This window comes from Vicia villosa, linkage group LG2 (genome assembly GCF_029867415.1).
Source record: "Vicia villosa cultivar HV-30 ecotype Madison, WI linkage group LG2, Vvil1.0, whole genome shotgun sequence".
Taxonomy (NCBI): Eukaryota; Viridiplantae; Streptophyta; class Magnoliopsida; order Fabales; family Fabaceae; genus Vicia; species Vicia villosa.
In genome coordinates, this window is record NC_081181.1 from 78,517,066 (window position 1) to 78,542,250 (window position 25,185).

Consider the following 25,185-nt stretch of genomic DNA (forward strand, 5'->3'; position numbering starts at 1 on the left):
AATCCAAAAGTATGAAGAATTCAAGATGGAGGAAGATGAGAACATTGAAGCAATGTTTTCAAGATTCCAGACTCTGACTGATGGATTGAGAGTGCTAGATAAAGGCTACACCAAAGCTAATCATGTAAAGAAGATCATCAGAGGCTTACCCAGAAGATGGGACCCATGGTGACTGCATTCAATATTTCCAAGAATCTGAATGAAGTGTCTATAGAGGAGCTGATCAGTGCCCTGAGGAGTCACGAGATTGAGCTGGATGCAAATGAGCCTCAAAAGAAAGGTAAGTCTATTGCATTAAAATCTAGTAATAAAAAATTCACTAACGCTTTTCAGGCCGAAGAAGAAGATTCTGAAGAGTCAGAATCAGAAGAAGAAGAAGAAGATGAATTGTCTCTAATATCCAGAAGAGTAAATCAACCCTGGAAAAGCAAGAAGAGAAAGTTCAAGAACTTCAAGATCTTCAAAAGACCTGAAAAGGGAGAATCTTCTGGACACAGAAGATCTGACAAGAAGAAGGTGACGTGCTATGAATGTAAAGAGCCTGGACACTACAAGAATGAATGTCCAAAGCTTCATAGGGAAAAGCCCAAGAAAAGATTTGAAAAGAAGAAAGCTCTTATGGCTACTTGGGATGACTCAGACTCTTCTGACCAAGAGTTAGACTCTAAAGATGAGCAGGCCAACATAGCACTGATGGCTACTGTTGATGAAGAATCAGAATCTACATCAGACTCAGATTCTGAAGAGGTAATTTCTGAACTTTCTAGAGATGAGTTAGTTTCCAACTTAAGTGAACTTCTGGAAATCAAGGGTCAACTTAGTATCAAATACAAAAAGCTGAAAAAGCTCTTTGCATCTGAAACTAAGAAACTTGACATAGAAAATTTCAAACCGAAAGAAAAAGTTTTAAAACTATCTAAAGATGTTGAATCATCTTCAAGTTCAGAAAAGTCTATTCCAAGCGTGAACAATATTTTTAAGGAATATGTCTTGAGTTTTAGAAATTTTCTATCTTGAGGTATAGGCAGAAGTCAGCTAGCCTCTATGATATATGGAGTAAGTGGAAACAAGAGAATTGGTATAGGCTATGAGGGTGAAACCCCATATAAACATGAACCTGTTGATGAGATGATTATCACATACAAACCTTTGTATGATCAGTTCAAGTATGGTCATCCTCATGATATTAGGCACACATCACATGCTAAGAGTTTCCACATAACACACACCAAGAAATATGTTGCTACACAATCTAGAAAATCTTATGTTAAACCTCATGCTAAATCTCAGCTTAATCAGAACTTGATAAGGACTAACCCAAAAGGATCCAAAAGAATGTGGGTACCTAAGTAAAAGATAATTCCTGTTGCATATCTCCTTTAAGGCTCAAAAGACAAAGGCAAACATATCATGGTACCTAGACTCTGGGTGCTCACGACACATGACGGGAAGAAGGTCTATGTTCCAAGACCTGGAACTTAAATATGCTGGAGAAGTAAATTTTGGAGGGAACCAGAAGGGAAAAATCATTGGCTCTGGAACCATATGTATTGGTAACTCTCCCTCTATAACTAATGTTCTTTTAGTAGATGGATTAGCTCATAACTTATTGTCCATAAGTCAATTAAGTGACAATGGTTATGACATAATCTTTAGTCAAATATCTTGTAAAGCTATTAGTCAGAAGGATGGCTCAATCCTATTTACAGGCAAGAGAAAGAACAACATTTATAAGATTGATCTTTCAGATCTTAAGAATCAAAAGGTTACTTGCCTTATGTCTGTTAGTGGAGAGCAGTGGGTCTAGCATAGAAGATTGGGTCATGCTAGTTTGAGGAAGATTTCTCAGATTAACAAACTCAATCTGGTCAGAGGACTCCCTAATCTGAAATATAAATCAGATGCTCTTTGCGAAGCATGTCAGAAAGGGAAGTTTTTAAAACCTGCGTTCAAGTCTAAAAATGTTGTCTCTTCCTCTAGGCCGATAGAACTTCTGCACATTGATCTTTTTAGCCCAGTCAAAACAGCATCAATCAGATATAAGAAATATGGATTATTCATCGCAGACGACTATAGCAGATGGACATGGGTAAAGTTCTTGAAACACAAGGATAAGTCACATATTGTGCTCTTTGACTTCTGCACTCAGATTCAATCTGAGAAGGAATGCAAAATCATAAAGGTCAGAAGTGATCATGGTGGTGAATTAGAGAACATATTCTTTGAAATTTATTTCAAAGAAAATGATATTGCCCATGATTTCTCTTGTCCTAGAACTCCACAGCAAAATAGAGTTGTAGAACGAAAGAATAGGAATCTACAAGAAATGGCCAGAACCATGATCAATGAAACCAATATGGCTAAGCATTTCTGGGCAGAAGCAATTAATACTACATGTTATATTCAGAATAGAATCTACATAAGACCTATTCTAAATAAGACTTCTTATGAATTGTGGAAGAACAGAAAGCCCAACATTTCTTATTTCCATCCATTTGGATGTGTATTCTATATTCTGAATACTAAAAATCATCTGCATAAGTTTGATTCTAAAGCTCAGAAGTGTTTTCTACTTGGATATTCTGAACGCTCAAAAGGCTACAGAGTATACAATACTGAAACTCTGGTAGTTGAAGAATCAATCAATATCAGATTTAATAATAAGCTTGGTCTTGAAAAGCCAAAGCAGTTTGAGAATTTTGCAGATTTAGATATCTCTAACTCAGATCATGAAGAACCCAAGAGTAAAGAAATATCAGAAGATCAAGTTGAAGCCACTTTGGAGAATCTTAGAATATCTGAAGAGCCAACACTCAGAAGATCTTCTAGACTCAACTATGCTCATCCAGAAGATGTTATCATTGGAAAGAAAGATGATCCCATCAGAACAAGAGCATTCCTTAAGAATAATGCAGAATGTCAATTTGGTCTAGTATCTCTGATAGAGCTAACTTCTGTTGACCAAGCTCTGGAAGATGCTGACTGGATAATTGCCATGCAAGAAGAGTTAAATCAGTTTACAAGGAATGATGTTTAAGACATGGTTCCAAGACCAAAAGGATTTAACATCAATGGAACAAAGTGGGTCTTCCGAAACAAGCTGAGTGAGAAAGGAGAAGTTGTAAGAAACAAAGCCAGTCTGGTTGCTCAGGACTATAGTCAGCAAGAAGGAATTGACTATTGTTATACCCCAAAATTTGCCCGCATCTTTTTTCAAGAAAACTCCAATCTAAAAATTAAGAGTCTCATATAATCATGGATTTTTATTTCATAAATATCCTGACATATGAAATACTTAGTTTTAGAATTTTTCTTATACAGTATTTTGGCTCGCTGGCGAATTTATTCTTACGCAAACGTCAAGTACTGTTTATTACTTCACACATGCTATTTGAAATTTACTTACAGATAAATAGTACTGACACAATTGGTACAGAATTAAATCTTTTGCAGGCGCAGAGTCGAGGGTTCATACTGTACTGGTAACAAGTACATTATTATTAATTTTTGTTTCCCACTAACTCTTGTACTATATTCCATTATTTTCAAAAATCTTTTCAAATCTCTTTTTTCAAAAATCAAATCTTAAATTTATTCTATACATCTCTCTTTTTCCCAACACTATCATACACTTTCTTTCAAATCTTACTTCCACTCAAATTTTCCTTTTGTACGGGATCACTTCATTCCCCAACGTCTCTATCCTTCTTTTCATTCTATAAATACCTCTCATTTTTTCCATAAAATCTCACATCAAATTCTAAATCATCTCTCAAATGTCTACTTCATATCCATTCTTTCTTCTTCCCCGACAAAATGGCGAAGCGGTGGGAAACGTGTTTTCTTATGATCATCACCGTCGTGGTGGTAATCATGTCTTTCTTCTGTCTACATAGCCCTGAAAACTGTGGACCTGGGATGCTTGCACTCCCAATCATCTACCTGTTATTGTTTGTAGCATGGGTTATCAATCGTCATTCTTAAAGTTTGCCGTATCTCTTATTTCTTAAATGTACCGTTTACTCGTCGTACTGTTCATTATAGTATGTAATATTTGTACTGTCAGTATTAAATGTTGTACTATTTGTCATACTGTTGCTTAATTATTCAGATAATATTTTATGTGTTTTCTGCCAGTCAAATATTTATTTTTCTGTGCATTAAATGTTTTTCAGGGATATTATCGGTAATTTTGCTCGCGTACAGTAAATATTAGGTATTTATTATGTCTGTGTTTTTAACAAGTCATGTAAATAAACTTTCATCTTTCACATAAAACAAAAACAACAAAAAAGAAAATAAACTTTGACTGTTGATTTTTCACTCTAACTGCTACATTAATACCTGAACAGTCAGTTGACAGTCAAACTGCTGACAGTACAATTCTCCGTGTTTTGTACCATCAATCAAATCAAACTATTGCAATGTAAAAATTCCAAGATTTTTGTCCTAGAAGTCTTCTGAATATCACATGATTAGCAAAGACTCAGTACTGCACAAAAATCAGGTACGCTTAACTGTCTCCTACACAAACAGTCCCTGACTAGGGTTTCTTGTTTTTTCAGGAGAAATAAGTTTTTGAGACTTCAAATGGATTTCATGGACCTCCATACATCTCAAAGTACCATCATACAAATTTTCAAACTTCAATTCACTCAGACGCACCGTCAGCAGCTCAAACAGTCAACAGACGACCCGTTTGACCAAAAAGTCAACAGACAGTCAAAAATGAAATTTTTTGTCAACATCCATATTTTGTCAAAGGATTCATCATTTGATCATTGGATGATCATAATTCATCAAGGAAAGATAAAAAATCAACAAAACCCTAAGATTCAAAAATAGGGTTTTCTCCTAAAAATATGAACAAACACATTACAGGTCATTTTCAAAGTCAACAAAAAGACACTTTTTTCAAAAGGACACACAAGGAGCATCACAAATCATTTTGACATGAGACCAAAGACATTGGTTAGAGGACACTTTGAGGTTTCCAAAAAGTGCAAGATCTCCTTCATATGACAAAAATTGAGGGATTTACACCTTGTTGAAGTTGGCTAAATTTTGGGAAAATGCATAAAACCAACATTGCTCAAAAATGTATTTTTTCCAAATGGGGCCAAGTTTTCATGGTTCAAACATGTTTGCCATGATATTGTGGGCCTCCTACGACCAAGACAAAGCCCATACCATTTTTATCCATTTTTGGTTTAATTTTATCCTATTTTAAGATTAAATGAAAATGGAAAATGGATGGATAATGGATAGCTTAGTTTCTAAGCATGAGTCATCCAAGAATCTTTAATTTTCTGCCGAAGATTGAGGTACAAGGCAAGAGCATTGAAGAGAAGCAAGACTTGGTCAACAATTCAAAGGTTTTAATGTTTAAAAATCAAGAATTCAACAAAGGCAACCAAAGGCTTATTGGCTTCAATTCTAAGCACAACATAGCCTATATAAGGGCTATCATACTTCACAAATGAAAGAGGACGAAATCAGAGCCAAACTCTTGCTTGTAACACACTTGTAACATCTTGAAATATTCAAAGAAATTTGAAATTCGAATTTTAAGTTTAAACTAGTTTCAATACAAATTAAACACTCAAACACGTTCCTTGAACTTCACTGAACCTATCCAGATCAATTGCAAGCATTGAAACCTCAAGAAAACGAGCCTAGAACTCATGGTTTGTTCAAACCAAAACCCACCAAAATATAATCATACATGCATGTTTAACAAGATGTAATTGCATATTTGTGTTTGGTTTGATGCTCTGGTCGTTTCTGGAGCTTGAATTGGGTTTTCATGGACGTTTGAGACATATGCCATTTTAAGGTTTTATGACCTCGAAACGGGGTTTTTCTTTTAAGGCAAAATCAAAAGAAAATAAGGCCATGGTTGTGTTCAGTGGATCATTTACAGTCGATCCATGGTCTCATGTTGTATTTATATTGCATATCTTGTGATTTTCAATTTGCAGGAGCTTTAGCGACGGAAAAAACCGTAGGTAAAGGCTTTACCTACAGTTGCAGAAATTTAAAATGAAGAAGATGAAGCGTGGCAAGCTCTGGTTGGTCAGAACGCGCGCGCCAGCTTTTTCAAATTCTCTGGATCCTGTGTTACGCTGTCCACACTTTTGCCATACGCCTCACTTTAATCACCTTCTGATCCACTTGCCAACTCATCCTACGTCCCTGACACGGCAGTCCATACCATAGACTCTCCAATCAACCACATCTGATTACTGCTTTATTTATTTTTCTATTTTATTTTAATTTCTTTGCAAAATTAATTAAAAATAGTTTTAAAAATCCAAAAAATACAAAAAAAATATTTTTAAGTTGCTAAAATAATATATTATTTTTTGATATAAAAATATTTTATTTTTCTTCATAATTTAAATATTTTGTATAATTAATTAGATAATATGCATATATTTATCTTTTAATTATTTTCAACCAATCAAAAATCATAAAAAAAATTGTTCTTTATATTAAATATTGTTTATATATTATAAAATAATTTTGTACATATTTTGAATAATTTTCTCTTCAAGTTTTAATTATTTGTGTAATTATTTATATAATTATGTATTAATTAACTTAATAGATTTCAAATCAAATTTAAAAAAAAACCAAAAAATTAGTTTTGTTTTTAAAATTAATTAAGAAGCATTTTGAACATATTTTGAACTTAATTTTTAGGTTTGAAATTTATTTTCATCTTTTTCCTCATTTTTATTTAATTAATCATGCATTAATTATAATTAAAATCAATCATAAAAATCCAAAAACATTTCTTTTATTTTCTTGCAATTTAAATTCCTAGATAAATGTATAGGTTGCCAAATTCATGTAAATAGCGTAGTTTACATTTCCCGCACAATCGATGTAATAGCGTAGATTTACTTTCCGCATTTTACATTTCCGCATTTTAAATTCCAGCACATATAAACTGCGTGTATGCCAAAGATAAAATTGAACCGTTAGATCACTAACTTCAAAGATAAAATACCTGAATCAAAACACAATCACATTTGCACCTCTTAAGGTAATCCCTTCTCATTCTTTTCAAAATCAAAGTCAAATTCTATTATTTCAAACGCAAAACCGAACTTTTGTTTATATCCGGTGAAAGGATAGATTTTTAAAGGAAATAGGATAAAGACCTTATAACTCAGGGTAGACCTCCTAATTTGCTTGCTCAAATCAAAACAAACAAATCTCTCATATATCATTGTTTTTTCAAAATAAAACTTTCAAAAAGACAATACTTCGTATATATCCAAACAAGGATCATTAGGAAGTTAACGCTCCTTTTTCCAAAGCATCTTTTGAAAGATAAAAACACTTTGTATACATCCGCACAAGGATCATTGCAAATTCAATTTACAAAGGTATTTGAAACCACATACGAGCATTTAAAAGCAATTGAAAACAAGTGAGCTAAGCAAATTAAAGAGCCCATGGATAACCATGGATACAAAGGGTGCTAACACCTTCCCTTTGTATAACCTACCCCCTTACCCAGAATTTCTTAAAGGTCTTTTTTCTGTTTCTTTTATAAACCTTTCCTTAGTTGGATAAAATAAAAGGTCGGTGGCGACTCTCTGATTTTCAAATACGAAAGCAGAAACAAAAAAAAGAGTCAGTTCACGTATCTCTCCGCAAGAGGTATGGCCGAAAACGGAGGCCCACAGAACTGGCGACTCTGCTGGGGACATACTTTCAAAAATCAAAATGTTTTCAAAAGGGGTTACCTTTAGAGAATAGATCACTTCGATATTTTCAATTGTTTGACTTGATTGCTCTATTTTTCAAAGGTTTGTTTGGGTATTTTGCTTGTGTGAAAGATTCTAACCCGAATCTCGAGATACCTTAAGTATATGACAATAGACCAAAGAAACTGTACGGCATGTACCGATACGGTTGATCTGGTAGTCATCGTTAGTGCGATACTTTGGTTTATACTGATGTCCCTTGAAAACGATCAAGGGGTATATTAGGCTTCCGAAATGTTATCAAACACTAATTTGTCTTAGAACCTTTTAGTTGAACTTGACTTGTGGCCTATTAAGTGGCTAGCTTTGAAATTGATCGAAGTTAGTTATCCTCGAGGAATATTTTGATCGGCCGTCCGAGCGGCGTATTGAGATGTTACCTCCAAGGATCATAGAACCCGAATACTATTCTAGGACAGGTTTTAACCAACTCAACTTCAGTGGGGAGGGTATCACCTATCAGCTTCATGCAAGCCTTTAAACCCAAAGGCTATTGTTTGATTTGTTTGTGTGTGCCACATGTTTGACATCATAAGCATCATAAGCATATCATTTTCTCACTGAACACTTCAAGGATCAAAGAGTTTACCTTTGTTTATTACAGGTAATGGCTCCCGCTACCAGAGATTACATCCGAATCAACATCTCAACGGTACCATCTGAACTTAAGGACCTAATATTGGAATTCCCCAGGAATGTTCAGTTCACCGAAAGGCATGGTCACCTACTCCATTTGGTTACTTCAAGATTTGAAGAAGACATGATGCGGGTCTTATTCCAGTTCTTTGATCCCGAACATCATTGTTTTACATTTCCTGATTACCAGTTGGTACCCACTTTGGAAGAGTTTTCTGAACTAATTGGATTACCTGTTCGAGATCAATTACCTTTCACTGGTTTAGAAAGGATTCCAAAACCTGAAATCATTGCTGCTGCTTTACATTTGCGAAAATCAGAAATCGAGTCCAATTGGGAAACAAAGAGTGGAGTTAAGGGTTTGCTTGCTAAGTTCTTAATGGAAAAGGCTCGATTACTACTAGAAAACAAAAGTTATCCAGCTTTTGAGGAGGTTATGGCCCTTTTGATCTATGGGTTGGTTTTATTCCCTAATCCCGACCAGTTCATAAGTGTACACATTATCAACCTTTTCCTAACCCGTAACCCGGTTCCAACATTGCTGGGAGACATTCTACATTCTCTACACACTCTTACCATGAAGAAACGAGGAACTCTTATGTGCTGTATACCACTACTGGCAAGGTGATTTACATTTCATCTTCCCCGATCAGTGTTAAGAAATGAACAAAGAATGCAATGGTCTCGCAGGATTATGTCTTTGTCTCATTCAGATATCTGGTGGAACAACTTCATTCAAAGAGACATTACTATCATTGATCATTGTGGAGAGTACCCTAATGTGCCACTCCTTGGCATCAAAGGGGGCATCACTTACAGTCCCTCTTTAGCTCTACGCCAATTCGGATATGCAAGGAGCAACGGTCCTCATAACATGATTATCCGTGGCATTGTGTTTGATTACGAGAATGATTCCCATAGACACCGACGAAGGTTCATACATGCATGGGGCAGTGTCTATAGAATAGAAAGCAAAACTCTAGGGCAATGGAATTCTATCCCTATGGAACCTTACCTTAGATGGGTGCGGGCTCATGCTCAGAAACTCATCATGCCATATCCCGCTATTCTACCTGTGACTATTGAGCCAGAAGTCGAAGGAGACGAAACTCAAGTTATTCTACACCCGGATATGCCAACTAACCTAGAAGAGTTGCAAAAATCTTGAGTTCAACTAAAAGAGGAAAGAGATACCTTCAAAGCACACTGTCAAGACTATGAGAGAAGATTATTGGAGCTCACCGGACAACTCCAAGAAGAACAGCAGATCAACACATTCCTAGGTGCAAAGAGAAAGCGTCCATGGGAGACCTAGGGATCATTCATTTCCTTTATTTCTGTTTTGTAAGCCCAAATGAGGCAAAGAAAAAAAAGCACAGGAAATAAATTGTTTAACTAATGTTTGTTTCTCCTTTGTTTTAACAAATCTAAACTCTAAGATCCTTGAAAACATTGCACATACATTTCATTCATATACATTGCATATACATTGCATTCATATACATTGCATATACATTTCATTCATTCATACACATTGCATAACAGGTTCACATGACGGATTTCTCATCTTCTCGCTGTTTATTTCAGTCAGAAGAGATGGAATCTGAAATGAGCATCAAGAATCTCGAAGCACAGAACGCCCAAGTTCAAGTGGAAATTCAGGAACTGGCAAAGGGGCAACAAGAACTGAAAGCCCTGATGATCAAGAAGAAAAAGAAGCCCAAAGGATCTGTAGGCTTGAGCCAACTGAAAAGAAAGATCAGAATCCTAGCCAAAAGGTTCAAAAAGCCACCAATCCCTGAAATAGTCGGTGATGGTGAACAAGGGGACAATCACAGCAACCAGGGTTCTGCTAAACCCTCACTCTCTTCCAATGAAGAACATGATCATTCTGGAGACGAACCGGATGATGACAAGTACCAGCAGCTGGAAGAACGTATGAAAGCTATGGAGATACAAAAAATACCTGGCTTAGATTTCAATGATCTGGGACTCATCTCGGATGTTGTTATCCCTCCAAAATTCAAAGTTCCTGTCTTTGCAAAATATGATGGAGTTTCTTGCCCAAAGCTACATCTGAGATCCTATGTGAGGAAGATACAACCTCACACAACAGATAACAAATTGTGGATTCACTTCTTCCAAGAAAGTCTGTCGGGTACACTACTTGAGTGGTACTACCAACTGGAAAGTACAAAGGTTCATACTTGGGAAGAGTTAGCTGCTGCTTTTTACAAACAATACCAATACAATGCTGATCTTGCACCAACCCGTACTCAACTAAGGGGCGTGTCCATGGCACCAAAAGAGAGTTTCAAAGGATATGCACAAAAATGGAGAGATATGGCTGGAAGGGTTCAACCACCCTTATCTGATCGCGAGCTAGTCGACATGTTCATGGGCACTTTAACTGGCGCTTTCTATAGTCATTTGCTGGGAAGCTCATCATCAGGTTTCACTGACCTGATATTGACCGGAGAACGTGTCTAAAGTGGCATTCAAAATGGAAAAATTCAAATAGGCTCCTCCTCTGGTACTACAAAAAGGCCCATCAGTGGGAGAAATGAGGTCAATACAATGCAAATTCAGAAGGGTCGCAAGAATGAGCATCACCAATCTGTAGGGGCAGTTCTAATCTCCGCATCTGCGCCTCAAAAAGATCAACAGCCTAATATACGCGTCGACCAGATGCGCCAAGAAGAAATTTCACCAGAATCAATATGCCAATCTCTCAGGCATTGCAGCATTTGCTAAAAGCAGATCTGATCACATTTAAAGATCCTCCAAAGAATGTCAACACTTCCTCTCCGAGTTATCGCCCCGATGCAACATGTGCGTATCACTCAAACTGTCCAGGACATGACGCAGATCACTGCTGGGCCCTAAAAAATAAAATACAAGATATGATAGATGCTGGGGAAATTGAGTTCGATCCTCCAGAAACCCCAAACGTCATCACTGCACCTATGCCAAAGCATGACAAAACTGTTAACGCTATCCTGGACACTATTTACATCTATGATGTGAACGAATTGTCAACTCCACTCTTCGAAGTCAAAGGAAAACTAACCCAAGCTGGTTACTTTCTAGGGTGTGACCCCGATTGCTTTTATTGCTCATACCCACCCAACGGTTGTGAAAATCTGAGAATGGGAATTCAAAAGTGGATGGATCGCCGTATCATTATGTTTGAAAGGCTCCCTTCTATGGACGTGTTATGCGAAGTCTTTGCAAACGGGATGAGGATAGAGGATGTCTCAGTGATCTCCAGCTTACCATTCAAAATCTCTGCCAAGGCTCCGTTCAAAATTTCTACTACACTCAAAGTAGCATCAGTAATCATTGCTAGTCCAACTCCATTTCCATACTCCTCAGACAAAGCTGTCCCGTGGGGTTACGACACTAATGTCTATGTCCATGGAGTTAAGCAGGATACCTCGACTAAAGAGGCCACAAAGTTAACTGCTCCAACTGTGGGTAATATTGTGGGTACCAGCAAGATCACGAGAAGTGGAAGAATCTTTTCACCAAAAATTTCTCCAAATGTTGCTGCTGGTCTAGTCCGGGTCCCAGTTCCTAATCAAGATGACAGCGCTCGAGGCAAAGAGCCACAAGTTGAACAAGTTCAAACACCGGTGGAGATCACTGCTGAGGATCCATCAAAGCAAGAAATGGAGGAAATATTGAAAATCATCTGCAAGAGTGATTACAATATTGTTGAGCAATTGGGGCATATTGCTTCAAAAATCTCAATGCTATCTCTGCTAAAATATTCAGAAGCTCATGCCAAAGCTCTGATGAAGTTCCTGAAAGCTGCGCATGCGCCTCAAGAGATTTCAGTCGATCAATTTGAAAATTGTGTTGCCAATCTAACCGTGAACAATGGCCTCGGTTTCTCTGATATTGATCTAACCCCTGCTGGAAAGAATCACAATAAATCCCTACATATCTCCATTGAATGTAATGGCACCTCTCTATCTCATGTGCTGGTAGATAACAGTTCCTCTTTGAACGTGTTACCAAAAACAGTACTAGAAAAGCTTGACTTCGAAGGAACTGTGTTATAACCAAGCGATGTTGTGGTAAGAGCCTTTGACGGGTCAACAAGAACAGTGTACCGAAAGGTGAATCTCCCAATCAGAGTGGGCTCTCAGGTCTTTGATTCTATTTTTTACGTAATGGAAATTCACCCGGCATATTCCTGTTTACTTGGACGCCCTTGGATACATGGGGCAAACGTTGTAACTTCTACCCTGCATCAGAAGTTGAAGTATCCAGTAAAAGGAAAGATTGTCATAGTTTACGGCGAAGAGGAATATGTGGTTAGTCACCTGAGAAATTCCAAATATGTTGAGTTAGATGACGAATTCATCGAAACTCCCTGCCAATCTTCTGAGGTGGTCTCTCCAGATGTCTCTACCACCAAGCATATTTCTGCTACTCCAACTACAACTATGGCTTCTCTCAAAGATGCCAAAATTGTGATCGAACAAGGTGATTGCACGGTATGGGGACAGCTTCCCGATATACCCTACAAGTCCGACAAGCTAGGCCTGGGCTATGATAGTGGAAATCAAAAGAATGATCAAAGTCCTCGTTCTGGAGGATTAATGTCACATTTCATCAGCGAAGGAGTAAATGCCATTAGAGACGATGGAGTGTTCTTGAACCATATCAATCAGCCATATCCATATGAAATTCCACCCATTTCCATGGGAATATGGGATACTTTGGGAGATCCAAGCGGCGAATATAATTATCAATATACCGCACCTCAGAATTCTTATATTTCTATGGAAGACATTACCCCGACTGGATGGGGTGATCAATTTGAAAATGACAAAAGTTTCACAAGTCCCATCGCTGAACAATATCAAAATCTACCCAAAGAAGTATGGGATACGCTAGGAGAGCCCAGTGGCAAATATGACTATATGGTGAAATATTCCGCTCCTCCGAGCTCACAAATTGTTATGGAGGACATTGTCCCAATTGGATGGGATGAACATTACGACGACAATTTTACTCTTGAAGAAGCCAGGGAAACACCAAATAACGAGGGTTATTTTCTGTCAGAATACACCCCTCACCAGGATACACAAGTCTCTATCCAAAACATCATCCTGACTGGATGGGACGGCCTTATCGAGCATCTTGCTCAGCCAACAGAGATATCTCAGCCTGGGCTCTCGTATCCAGCAGAGTATATCACTTATCCTGAAAGATCACCGACTCATTTCCCCACTAATGAAATCAATGCTGTGGAAGATGAAGAAGACAACTGTAACTAGAACAGCTGGATACTCCCTGCTCACAACAATGGATTGAACAACTGGAAAGCTGAGGATGTGATCTCCTTTGACCAGGAGTAAATGCAATTTCATGTTTTCTTTGTGTATATTGTGCAAAGATAAAAATGGTTCCTGTACTATCGAACCACGAGCTTGAAAGCCGTGTGCCTTGCCCGAAGCACACTGGTCCTTTTATAAGGGCTTATCATATCATGATCATGTGCATTCAATAAAATCATGGGACGTTTGCATATTCAAATTTTGTGATCCTTTTTCTTTCTTTCTTTGCTTTTCAAATAGCCATGTTTTCTCACACACACTTACATAAATAACATGCATATTCACATTCACGTTGGATCCAGTCAATAACGATTCTGCTATTGCCCGTCATGACTTTGAAAATACGATCTACCAAACTGAGGACGAAAGTGAGGAAGATTGTGAAGTACCAAGAGAACTTGCAAGGCTGCTAGAACAAGAAGAGAAGGCCATACAGCCTCATGAGGAACCAATTGAGGTTATCAACTTGGGCAACAATGAGGAAAAGAAAGAAGTCAAAATAGGGGCTGATTTAGAAAACAGTGTCAAACAAAGACTGATTCAAATGCTGCAAGACTACGTCGAGATATTCGCCTGGTCCTATGAAGATATGCCAGGCCTTGACACGGACATTGTGGTTCATCGCCTGCCAATCAAAGAGGGTAGCACTCCAGTCAAACAGAAACTACGGAGGAGTAGGCCTGATATGTCAAAAAAGATCAAAGACGAGGTTGAAAAGCAATTCAATGCCGGATTCCTGAAAGTTGTAAGTTATCCTCCTTGGATAGCTAACATCGTGCATGTGCCTAAAAAAGACGGGAAAGTCAGAATGTGCGTAGACTACAGAGATCTGAACCGGGCAAGCCTCAAAGATGATTTCCCTTTACCTCACATCGATGTACTGGTTGATAATACCGCACAATGCAAGGTATTCTCCTTTATGGACGGATTCTCAGGGTACAATCAAATCAAGATGGCACCCGAAGACATGGAAAAAACAACCTTCACAACACCCTGGGGAACCTTTTGTTACAAAGTAATGCCCTTTGGTTTAAAGAACGCAGGAGCTACATGTCAACATGCAATGGTAGCTCTGTTTCATGATATGATTAATCAGGAGATAGAGGTGTATGTCGATGATATGATTGCAAAGTCCAACACCGAAGAAGAACATCTGGGTCATCTACACAAACTGTTTGACAGACTCAAGAAATACAAGTTGCGACTGAACCCAAATAAGTGTACCTTTGGAGTAAGATCCGGCAAACTCTTAGGTTTCATCGTCAGCAGCAAAGGTATTGAGGTTGATCCTGCCAAGGTCAAAGCCATTCAAGAAATGCCTATACCCCGTACCGAGAAACAAGTCAGAGGGTTCTTGGGACGTCTGAATTACATCGCCCGATTTATTGCCCACATGACTACTACTTGTGTGCCGATCTTCAAACTGTTGAAGAAAGATCAAGTGGAAAGGTGGAATGACAAATGCCAGTTAGCCTTCGACAAAATCAAAGAGTATCTCCAAAAAACCGCCAATCTTGTTGCCACCTGTGGAAGGAAGACCTCTGATAATGTACCTAACTGTGTTAGAAGATTCAATGGGATGCGTACTGGGGCAACATGACGAGTCCGGCCGAAAGGAGCATGCAATCTACTATCTTAGCAAGAAGTTTACCGAGTGTGAAACAAGATACTCACTACTCGAAAAAACTTGTTGTGCCTTAGCATGGGCGGCTCGCCGACTAAGACAGTATATGCTAAATCACACCACTTTCCTAATCAAGTACGTGTTCGAAAAACCTGCTCTCTCTGGAAGAATTGCAAGATGGCAAATGATCTTAACAGAATATGACATTCAATACACTTCACAAAAAGCAATCAAAGGAAGTGTGGTAGCTGATCATCTAGCTCATCAGGCAGTGGATGATTATCAAGCATTGAATTTTGACTTCCCAGACGAAGACATTATGCTAGTCAATGACTACAAACAACCAGGACCGGAAGAAGGACCCGAGCCAGGATCCCGGTGGACTATGGTTTTTGACGGAGCTTCTAACGCACTTGGCAATGGCATCGGAGCTGTGATCATTTCTCCTGCAGGAGGTTATACACCATTCACTACCAGATTATGCTTCAACTGCACTAACAATATAGCCGAATACGAAGCATGTATTCTGGGTCTTAAAGCTGCAATTGATCTAAGAATCAAGTTCCTAGAGGTCTACGGAGACTCGGCCTTAGTAATTTACCAAGTCAAAGGGGAATGGGACACGAAGCACCCGAATCTAATTCCTTACAAAGAATATGTGCTGAGTCTGATTCCTTATTTCAAAGAAATCACTTTCGAACACATCCCACGCGAGGAAAATCAACTAGCTGATGCCTTAGCTACCATGTCATCCATGTTCAAAGTCAGGTGGGACAATGAGGCGCCGATGATCACCATTTACAGACAAGATGAACCATCCTATTGCAATGAGATCGATACCGAAGGAACAGAAGAAAAACCATGGTTCCATGAAGTAAAAAGATATCTCAAAGCTCAGGAGTACCCTGAAGGGGCATCCATTAACGACAGAAAGTTTCTAAGGAGATTTGCTTCCAAATTCTTTCTAAGTTGTGGAACCCTATACAAACGCAACCATGACTCGACTTTACTTCGTTGTGTAAACAAGAAGGAAGCAGAACAGATTATGGAAGACATACACGATGGTACCTTTGGTACTCATTCAAGTGGACATACAATGGCTAAAAAGATCCTAAGAGCAGGGTATTACTGGTCTACCATGGAAACAGACTGCCATCATCACTCCCGAACCTGTCACAAATGTCAGATATATGCTGACAAAGTACATGTACCTCCAGTCCCGTTAAACGTGCTGACGGCTCCTTGGCCTTTTGCAATGTGGGATATTGATATGATTGGAGAAATCAAGCCTACTGCCTCCAACGGACATCGCTTTATCCAGGTCGCTATTGACTACTTCACAGAGTGGGTAGAAGCAGCTTCATTTGCTTCTGTCACCAAGAATGTTGTGTCCCGATTTATTAAGCATAATCTCATCTGTCGGTATGGCATTCCCGAAAGGATCATCACGGACAATGGCACAAATCTAAACAACAGAATGATTACTGAACTTTGCACATAGTTCAAGATCAAACATCATAATTCCTCTCCATATCGACCAAAGATGAATGGCGCGGTGGAAGCTGCCAATAAAAACATCAAGAAAATCATACAAAAGATGACAGTAACCTACAAAGACTGGCATGAGATGTTACCTTTTGCTCTTCATGGTTATCGCACATCAGCGCGTACTTCAACAGGGGCAACTCCATTCTCCTTAGTCTATGGTATAGAGGCAGTTCTTCCAATTGAAATTCAAATTCCTTCCCTAAGGATTATGAAAGAAGCCGATCTAGACGAAGACGATTGGATTCAAACACGGTTAGACCAGATAAACTTGATTGATGAGAAGAGGCTCGCGGCTATTTGTCATGGTCAGCTATACCAAAAGCGTATGATCAAAGCCTTCAACAAAAAAGTCAAAAGTCAAGCATACCAAACTGGTGGCTTGGTTGTCAAACGCATCATCTTACCACAAGGTGATCCCAGAGGCAAATGGACTCCCACCTATGAGGGACCATTCGTAATCAAGAAAATATTCTCCGGCGGTGCCATGTTGCTTACCACCATGGATGGCGAGGATTTCCCACACCCTATGAATGCGGACATAGTCAAAAAATACTTCGCTTAAAAAACAGCTCGCTAAGTTGAAAACCCGAAAGGGCAACTTAGGCAAAAAATGAGCGTCTCGGTGGATTGAAAACCTGAAAGGGCGATCCAGGCAAAAATTAGAGACTAAAATTGTCCTGGTAGGCTGAAAACCTGAATGGGCAGCCTAGGCAAAAGTTAGGGAATATAAGCGTACAACTATGTTCCGTTCAACTGCCTACTCACCGTCAAGATTCAATACATCAAAGACACCGATCAGTCCAATCACTTTCTTCCAATAAGCGAGGGATGAGATGCTCGAAGACAGATTGGCAATAGCAGAATTGAAACTTGACTGGATCGTTTTCACATAGCGATTTATATTTATAAATATTTTCCAAAACTTTATGACAACTTCCTACTTCTAGGATTGTTGTCTCCCTGTACTAATCAGCCTATCATGGCCCTTTTTCAAAAAAAAAATCAATGCAGCTTAGGCTCAAAATCAACATTTTCACTTTTTCTGTTTTGAATACATAAACGTCCCAATGATAATTTTGAATGAACATGTGCATTTGAATATGATTGATGTTTACCAGGAAAAACAGGAATAGCATTCAGGAAATGTCCCAATCATCTGGGCATCATCAGAAGAGAAATCCCCAACAGAGACACATCTCTCAGCAAATTCTTCAATAAGATTTTCTCTCCCGAAAGAAGTAATTCAAGAAGTCTTATCCCCCAGCAGGGCTGTTCCAGATTGCTATCTCCAGAAAGTGTGATCTCCACACCAAGACCGGGTCAGATAGTGCATCGGAGGATTATGCATCTTCCTCTCTCCCACTTAAAAGGACATCGAAATCAGAACTTCCAACTACCTTTCATTCCCAAGCGGTAGTCAAAGATCCTTCAACAGAGTACCATGGTTCTCAAAGAAGTTCCCCAACCGAGGGTACTCAAACAAGACAAAAGATCATCAACAATCACAATACATTCATGTCCAGATGACTAGTGGGAATTTATTTTCCCAACTAGAAGCTTGACACGCTTACATCATACATCATACATCATACATCATATATCATACATCATACATCATATATCATACTTCATATATCATACATCATACATCATGCATCATGCGCATATCCATACACATATTCATACACAACATAACATGCATATTTCTCCTTTAGCTCACATTACATGCATCATAAACATTGCATATCACTAACCTGATTTTTTCAGGCAGACGGATATCTTCAACAAAGATGTTCTCAATCACATGCAGTGTTCACCTAAATTCCATGAATGGTTCTCTCAGATATAATCAAGCCGAAGATTCATTCTGAAGAGATTTCTCCTTTCAAATCACTTATCAACTTAAAAACAAGCATCACAGATCTAAAGCTGATACCTCAGACGGTTCCAGAACGATCTACCATCGCAGATCTAAAGTCGATACCTCAGATGGTTCCAGAACGATCTACCATCGAAGATCTAAAGTCGATACCTCCAGAAGGTTCCAGAACGATCTACCATCGCAGATCTAAAGTCGATACCTCCAGACGGTTCCAGAACGATCTACCATCGAAGATCCAAAGTCGATACCTCAGACGGTTCCAGAATGATCTACCATCGAAGATCCAAAGTCGATACCTCAGACGGTTCCAGAACAATCTACCATCAAAGATCTAAAGCTGATACCTCAGACGGTTCCAGAACGATCTACCATCGCAGATCTAAAGTCGATACCTCAAACGGTTCCAGAACGATCTACCATTGAAGATCTAATGCTGATACCTCAGACGGTTCCAGAACGATCTACCATCGAAGATCTAAAGCTGATACCTCAGACGGTTCCATAATGATCAACTTCCAAAATCTAAAACGGAAAAGTTTTGGACAAGTTCCGTAACAATCATCCTCCAATACTTAAAGCGGTAACCTTGGGTGGTTCCGAAACAGTCAACACAAAGACTTTCAAATCCTTCATCAAGATATAATCAATGGATTCATTCTGATGAACAAACCCTCAACACATTTGCCAGGTGGCATCAGAAAGCCCATCTCAGGTAATGTTTCAATCTTCCAACAACATTTCTCAGACAACATTCAAATGCAACTTCCAACATCTCTTCTGATCAAGGTAAGTGCAAATTTTCAGGGCATCTAAATATTCAATCATCTTCCACCTTCAAATTTCAGACAATCTCTTCAGGTTTAAGAAGATTGAATAGGGGCAACTGTTATACCCCAAAATTTGCCCGCATCTTTTTTCAAGAAAACTCCAATCTAAAAATTAAGAGTCTCATATAATCATGGATTTTTATTTCATAAATATCCTGACATATGGAATACTTAGTTTTAGAATTTTTCTTATACAGTATTTTGGCTCGCTGTCGAATTTATTCTTACGCAAACGTTAAGTACTGTTTATTACTTCACACATGCTATTTGAAATTTACTTACAGATAAATAGTACTGACACAATTGGTACAGAATTAAATCTTTTGCAGGCGCAGAGTCGAGGGTTCATACTGTACTGGTAACAAGTACATTATTATTAATTTTTGTTTCCCACTAACTCTTGTACTATATTCTATTATTTTCAAAAATCTTTTCAAATCTCTTTTTTCAAAAATCAAATCTTAACTTTATTCTATACATCTCTCTTTTTCCCAACACTATCATACACTTTCTTTCAAATCTTACTTCCACTCAAATTTTCCTTTTGTACGGAATCACTTCATTCCCCAACGTCTCTATCTTTCTTTTCATTCTATAAATACCTCTCATTTTTTCCATAAAATCTCACATCAAATTCTAAATCATCTCTCAAATTTCTACTTCATATCCATTCTTTCTTCTTCCCCGACAAAATGGCGAAGCGGTGGGAAACGTGTTTTCTTATGATCATCACCGTCGTGGTGGTAATCATGTCTTTCTTCTGTCTACATAGCCCTGAAAACTGTGGACATGGGATGCTTGCACTCCCAATCATCTACATGTTATTTTTTGTAGCATGGGTTATCAATCGTCATTCTTAAAGTTTGCCGTATCTCTTATTTCTTAAATGTACCGTTTACTCGTCGTACTGTTCATTATAGTATGTAATATTTGTACTGTCAGTATTAAATGTTGTACTATTTGTCATACTGTTGCTTAATTATTCAGATAATATTTTATGTGTTTTCTGGCAGTCAAATATTTATTTTTCTGTGCATTAAATGTTTTTCAGGGATATTATCGGTAATTTTGCTCGCGTACAGTAAATATTAGTTATTTATTATGTCTGTGTTTTTAACAAGTCATGTAAATAAACTTTCATCTTTCACATAAAACAAAAACAACAAAAAAGAAAATTAACTTTGACTGTTGATTTTTCACTCTAACTGCTACATTAATACCTGAACAGTCAGTTGACAGTCAAACTGCTGACAGTACAATTCTCCGTGTTTTGTACCATCAATAAAATCAAACTATTGCAATGTAAAAATTCCAAGATTTTTGTCCTAGAAGTCTTCTGAATATCACATGATTAGCAGAGACTCAGTACTGCACAAAAATCAGGTACGCTTAACTGTCTCCTACACAAACAGTCCCTGACTAGGGTTTCTTGTTTTTTCAGGAGAAACAAGTTTTTGAGACTTCAAATGGATTTCATGGACCTCCATACATCTCAAAGTACCATCATACAAATTTTCAAACTTCAATTCACTCAGACGCACCGTCAGCAGCTCAAACAGTCAACAGACGGCCCGTTTGACCAAAAAGTCAACAGACAGTCAAAAATGAAATTTTTTGTCAACATCCATATTTTCTCAAAGGATTCATCATTTGATCATTGGATGATCATAATTCATCAAGGAAAGATCAAAAATCAACAAAACCCTAAGATTCAAAATTAGGGTTTTCTCCTAAAACGTCAACTGAACTTTGACTGGTCATAACTCTCTCATCCTTCATCCAAAAAATTCAAACCAAAGCTCATTTTGAAGGAAATTCAATTATCTTTCAAATTCAATTGATCCCATGGTCATTAAATTCGCAATTTGAAAAATATGAACAAACACATTACAGGTCATTTTCAAAGTCAACAAAAAGACACTTTTTTCAAAAGGACACACAAGGAGCATCAGAAATCATTTTGACATGAGACCAAAGAAATTGGTTAGAGGACTCTTTGAGGTTTCCATAAAGTGCAAGATCTCCTTCATATGACAAAAATTGAGGGATTTACACCTTGTTGAAGTTGGCTAAATTTTGGGAAAATGCATAAAACCAACATTGCTCAAAAATGTATTTTTTCCAAATGGGGCCAAGTTTTCATGGTCCAAAAATGTTTGCCATGATATTGTGGGCCTCCCACGACCAAGACAAAGCCCACACCATTTTTATCCATTTTTGGTTTAATTTTATCCTATTTTAAGATTAAATGAAAATGGAAAATGGAAGGATAATGGATAGCTTAGTTTCTAAGCATGAGTCATCCAAGAATCTTTAATTTTCTGCAGAAGATTGAGGTACAAGGCAAGAGCATTGAAGAGAAGCAAGACTTGGTCAACAATTCAAATGTTTTAATGTTTAAAAATCAAGAATTCAACAAAGGCAACCAAAGGCTTCTTGGCTTCAATTCTAAGCACAACATAGCCTATATAAGGGCTATCATACTTCACAAATGAAAGAGGACGAAATCAGAGCCAAACTCTTGCTTGTAACACACTTGTAACATCTTGAAATATTCAAAGAAATTTGAAATTCGAATTTTAAGTTTAAACTAGTTTCAATACAAATTAAACACTCAAACACGTTCCTTGAACTTCACTGAACCTATCCAGATCAATTGCAAGCATTGAAACCTCAAGAACACGAGCCTAGAACTCACGGTTTGTTCAAACCAAAACCCACCAAAATATAATCATACATGCATGTTTAACAAGATGTAATTGCATATTTGTGTTTGGTTTGATGCTCTGGTCGTTTCTGGAGCTTGAATTGGGTTTTCATGGACGTTTGAGACATATGCCACTTTAGGGTTTTATGACCTCGAAACGGGGTTTTTCTTTTAAGGCAAAATCAAAAGAAAATAAGGCCATGGTTGTGTTCAGTGGATCATTTACAGTCGATCCATGGTCTCATGTTGTATTTATATTGCATATCTTGTGATTTTCAATTTGCAGGAGCTTTAGCGACGGAAAAAACCGTAGGTAAAGGCTTAAACTACAATTGCAAAAATTTAAAATGAAGAAGATGAAGCGTGGCAAGCTCTGGTTGGTCAATACGCGCGCGCCTGCTTTTTCAAATTCTTTGGATCCTGTGTTACGCTGTCCACACTTTTGCCATACGCCTCACTTTAATCACCTTCTGATCCACTTGCCAGCTCATCCTACGTCCCTGACACGGCAGTCCATACCATAGACTCTCCAATCAACCACATCTGATTACTGCTTTATTTATTTTTCTATTTTATTTTAATTTCTTTGCAAAATTAATTAAAAATAGTTTTAAAAATCCAAAAAATACACAAAAAATATTTTTAAGTTGCTAAAATAATATATTATTTTTTGATATAAAAATATTTTATTTTTCTTCATAATTTAAATATTTTGTATAATTAATTAGATAATATGCATATATTTATCTTTTAATTATTTTCAACCAATCAAAAATCATAAAAAAAATTGTTCTTTATATTAAATATTGTTTATATATTATAAAATAATTTTGTACATATTTTGAATAATTTTCTCTTCAAGTTTTAATTATTTGTGTAATTATTTATATAATTATGTATTAATTAACTTAATAGATTTCAAATCAAATTTCAAAAAAAACCAAAAAATTAGTTTTGTTTTTAAAATTAATTAAGAAGCATTTTGAACACATTTTGAACTTAATTTTTAGGTTTGAAATTTATTTTCATCTTTTTCCTCATTTTAATTTAATTAATCATGCATTAATTATAATTAAAATCAATCATAAAAATCCAAAAACATTTCTTTTATTTTCTTGCAATTTAAATTCCTCGATAAATGTATAGGTTGCCAAATTCATGTAAATAGCGTAGTTTACATTTCCCGCACAATCGATGTAATAGCGTAGATTTACTTTCCGCATTTTACATTTCCGCATTTTAAATTCCAGCACATATAAACTGCGTGTATGCCAAAGATAAAATTGAACCGTTAGATCACTAACTTCAAAGATAAAATACCTGAATCAAAACACAATCACATTTGCACCTCTTAAGGTAATCCCTTCTCATTCTTTTCAAAATCAAAGTCAAATTCTATTATTTCAAACGCAAAATCGAACTTTTGTTTATATCCGGTGAAAGGATAGATTTTTAAAGGAAATAGGATAAAGACCTTATAACTCAGGGTAGACCTCCTAATTTGCTTGCTCAAATCAAAACAAACAAATCTCTCATATATCATTGTTTTTTCAAAATAAAACTTTCAAAAAGACAATACTTCGTATATATCCAAACAAGGATCATTACGAAGTTAACGCTCTTTTTTCCAAAGCATCTTTTGAAAGATAAAAACACTTTGTATACATCCGCACAAGGATCATTACAAATTCAATTTACAAAGGTATTTGAAACCACATACGAGCATTTAAAAGCAATTGAAAACAAGTGAGCTAAGCAAATTAAAGAGCCCATGGATAACCATGGATACAAAGGGTGCTAACACCTTCCCTTTGTAGAACCTACCCCCTTACCCAGAATTTCTTAAAGGTCTTTTTTCTGTTTCTTTTATAAACCTTTCCTTAGTTGGATAAAATAAAAGGTCGGTGGCGACTCTCTGATTTTCAAATACGAAAGCAGAAACAAAAAAAAAGAGTCAGTTCACGTATCTCTCCGCGAGAGGTATGGCCGAAAACGGAGGCCCACAACTATACAGAAACCTTTGCACTAGTGGCCAGGTTAGAATCTATTCGTCTATTAATTTCTTTTCCACTCAGAATAACATCACTCTGTATCAGATGGATGTTAAGAGTGCCTATTTAAATGGTTATATAGATAAAGAAGTTTATGTCCACCAACCTCCTGGTTCTGAAGACTCTAAGTCTCCAAAACATGTTTTTAAACTAAAGAAATCATTATATGGACTGAAGCAAGCTCCCAGAGTTTGGTATGAAAGATTAAGTTCTTTCCTTCCAGATAATGGTTTCACTAGAGGAAAAGTGGACACAACTCTCTTTCGTAAAACCTTTAAAAAGGATATTTTAATTTTCCAAATTTATGTTGATGATATCATATTTGGAACATCTAATGCTACACTTGGAAAGGAGTTTGCTAAGTCTATGGAGGCAGAGTTTGAAATGAGCATGATGGGAGAACTCAAGTATTTCCTTGGGATCCAGATTAATCAAACTTCTGAAGGAACTTATGTTCATCAGACCAAGTATGTGAAAGAGCTTCTGAAGAAGTTCAATATTTCAGAAAGCAAAGAAGCAAAGACTCCAATTCATCCAACGTGTTTATTAGGTAAGGATGAGGTAAGCAAGAAGGTATATCATAAACTCTACAGAGGTATGATTGGATCTCTTCTATATCTTACTGCTTCAAGGCCTGATATTTTATTCAGTGTATGCCTGTGTGTAAAGATTCCAATCAGATCCTAGAGAATATCACTTAACTACTGTTAAGAGAATTCTGAGGTATCTGAAAGATACTACTAATGTTGGTTTAGTCTACAGAAGATCTGAAGAATAC